Source organism: Coffea eugenioides, chromosome 9 (genome assembly GCF_003713205.1).
Source record: "Coffea eugenioides isolate CCC68of chromosome 9, Ceug_1.0, whole genome shotgun sequence".
NCBI lineage: Eukaryota > Viridiplantae > Streptophyta > Magnoliopsida > Gentianales > Rubiaceae > Coffea > Coffea eugenioides.
The window spans coordinates 23604322-23607680 of NC_040043.1; the positions used below are offsets into that span (position 1 = coordinate 23604322).

General features: G+C 46.6%; 1 non-coding gene across 1 annotated transcript; it reads left to right on the forward strand.

Annotated features, from left to right (window-relative positions):
• Nucleotides 1–378: 378 nt before the first annotated feature.
• On the forward strand, nucleotides 379–451 carry TRNAK-UUU. The gene has a single exon. It is a non-coding gene; the product is annotated as a tRNA-Lys (tRNA).
• The last annotated feature ends 2908 nt before the right edge of the window (nucleotides 452–3359 follow it).

Genomic DNA, 3359 nt, shown 5'->3' on the forward strand with positions numbered 1-3359 from the left:
GGTGTCAGTGAGAGCGACTTTAGTCTCCCCCGTTGACCTTCTTTTTTAGATAGAACCTTCAATGAGTGGAAACAAGAAACCAACCTAAGAAAGGTGCTTGTTGAGTAAGGTCGGCTTTAGAGCCCAAGCCCCTTGTTTGTATGGTTGGGTGCTTGAGCGCATCTTTCTCATATCGATCAAGGCTTTCCGATTGTTTTCTTGCATGGGCGCGTTAGCACTACTGCAAGAAAACGTAAGGCTAATGCGCGCCCTTACGTTTTCTTCGTTTGCTCTGCAGTACGAGCCTCATACAAAGCCGCGCCCTTTTAATAGAATGAGAAGAAGAGGTTCTGAAAGCACTTTTCTTTTCCGTCCTTCTTTCTTACGACATCTTTTTTTGGGTGTATAGCTCAGTTGGCAGAGCATTGGGCTTTTAACCTAATGGTCGCAGGTTCAAGTCCTGCTATACCCAAACCTACCTTACGCTATACTCTTTTTGAGTCAGAATGCGTAGTAGCGTTCAAAGATCACTCTTTGGCCTTTCTTTAGACTCGCTTCAGCGACTTCGCCCTTTTAGGCCGGGTAAGGAGTAGTCAAAGAGTGGCTCGGGAACAGCTTTTTTTGACTAGTAGGGGCAGTCAGAGAGTCCAATCTCTGAGATAGAGCTTAGTCTCTCTATAGTAGGTAGTAAACTAGTAGAAGGCGTAGGTTATGACTTGATCCAATAGAGTCAGAACACCTTTCTATCTAAAAGGAATGGTGCTCGATGAAACGATCTAGATTCCACACTATGCTGTGGGCTGGGGAGAGAGCTGCTCTGCGAAACTGGGCGTTCAGTCTTTTTATGGCCTTCAAAAAAGAGCGAGTGAGTGATGGGCAACCTTTTTCTAGATGTTGCTTGTGAGCCGCCAAGTACCAGTCTCGCAACAGTACTGGAAAAAACCTTCACTTGCTGATCGTTTGCGAGTCGAACTCGCTCTCTTGCTATTACCCGCAGGGAGCGGAGCAACCAAGGTGCAGCATATTATCATATAGAAACAAGCGTAGCGAAGCACATAGAGTTGGCCCTACCCGCCAGCGCGCGGATAGCCACACCAGCCCTCGGGCGAAGCGCGAAGGGGATGGATGTCTGAGCGGTTGAAAGAGTCGGTCTTGAAAACCGAAGTCTTGATAGGAATACCGGGGGTTCGAATCCCTCTCCATCCGCGAAGTCATAAGTTCTCTCTTGCGTGATCTATAGATAAGAACGAATCGGATCGACTCGACTGAGATGATAGATGGAATGGTTGTGTATGTAGACGGAGGTTCTTGTGTTATGATTTAGTTAGGACTTTGTCTCCCTTTCGTTATCTTCCGCTCCCGGTTGGGGAAGGGCCGGGTGGATGACCTGTGGGAGCTAAGTCGAAGATCTCGGTGGTCTTGTGAGTGGTTGATAAACTACGATTGCAGTTTTCTTTAGGGAGTCCCATAGCTTTGAGGCTTAACAGACAAAGAAAGGGTGAATACTTCCGGATAGAAGGTGACGACCCTAATGAATCGACTATTCAGGTGGCTGTTAGCTACATCAGCGCTCAAATGACTGAATCCTTATTACCCTGGCTTCGATGATCAACCCTTGGCACATTTAGGTTTTGATCTTCCTCCTTCGGAGCCTCAGGACCCAACACAATATTCTTCTTAGAGATTTCCTTTAAAAGATGCAAAAGGTGTTGCCTATCTACATAGAAAGCTTACCCTCTTCCACACCATTACCGGTGGATGCTACAGCCGCTATCACTTTGGCTGCAGGAGGGGAATGGTTAAGTGAAACTCTCGACGTCTTGTTTGGTAAACGGGATCTTTACCCAGGCGCCGTAGTCTTGCCTAACTGTTCGGCCGGAGATTCCTTTGTATGGTATAGCAAGCTGTTTAGCTACTTGTATCGATTTGCCACAGTGTGGTTAGCTACAATGCGCTGGCAGCCTCAGCTTGGCAGGATGGGAATGAAGGTTCTGAAAGAACAAGAAGTCACTCGACTTCAAGGAAGCTTGTTTACGAGGTGTTTACGAGCTTACTTCTTGGCTAGGCCATTCTGGAATCCGGTCTTGAGTACATCCAATAGCTAACTCCATCTAGCTGCACCCTGGAGTCTAAAACAAGCATGCAGCTCCGAAAGAGGCAATCTCTCTCCTCAGGAAAACATGATTTCCGAGACCTTCAACCTTTGTGTGGGACCTTTGTAAGGAAGGCAGTTAGAAGACTTTCCGAACTCAATAAAAGATAAGGTAGCTCGATTGATTCTATTCCGCCTGCCTCAAAAAAGGTCTTTCAGCCAGATAGAGGTTGGATGAGAGAGAAGAAGCCAATAGGAAGCTCGGTCCCTCCCGATCCAAGGCCCCGAGTTGAAGTGGAAAACTTTTGTTAGATTCGAGTACTTCGCCCATGCCAGTCCAAGGAGGAGGGAGTTCCAGAACAACCTATCTGACATCCGAATCAGACATGCTTATGGGCAGTGTAGATAGCAGATATTGATGAAAAACTCTTCCTTAGTGGCTTAGTAGACCTGAGGAGCTACAGACTTTAAGAAACTGCCATAGATTGCAGTTTACCTGACGTTATAACAGCTATCTAGTTCTACCAGAAAAAAGCCAAGCCGGAGATGGTCTCAGTCAGCTAATCGGAAGGCTTATCCGCACATGATAGATGATAGCGGCATTCTGACCTAAAGGTCAAGGGCGTTCCTTACGGGGCCTTACACACTCAGCTTGCAGGAAAACCGTGTCCTAGGCATATTGAAGATAGTCGCATAAAGACAGAAAGACGGTAGGTAGGCATAGAGCTATGGGAATGTTGTCATAGGCTAGGGGAAGAAAGAGCTGCTAAGCGCGCTAGTTGAGAGAGACGTTTGACGATCTTTACCTATTGGCCTTTTTTCTAGCTCGTAAACTCGCAGGCTTGCCTTGACCAAGAATTCGATTAGTTGAAAAAAGTTGACCACTAAATAGACCCGTGTAGGTTAGGGAATCGAGTTGCCGGTAACCTTTGTCTAATAGCTAGCCTAAGACAAGAGGCAAGAAAGCGAAAGTCAATAAGGAAAGCCATTAGCCAGCAGGCAAGTAAGCGAGAGTGACTGAACAAGCCTTCTCAACGGATCGAGCTCTGTAAAGACAAGCTTTCCTACTATGGTGACAAAAATGGTACCTAAGAAACCGTACTCCCAGCATAGGCTGGTGAGAGCAGGATGGAATGCACCTCTCTCCTATGCGTTTTGCACCTGCCCCTATCGTAGAAAATTCATTATAAGTCTCTCACTTTCCTCCTTCTTTAGTGCCAACCCGGGGATCCAATAGAGATGCCTCTGTCAAGTGACTCCAATCGTATCTGAATCTGTTTTAATGAAT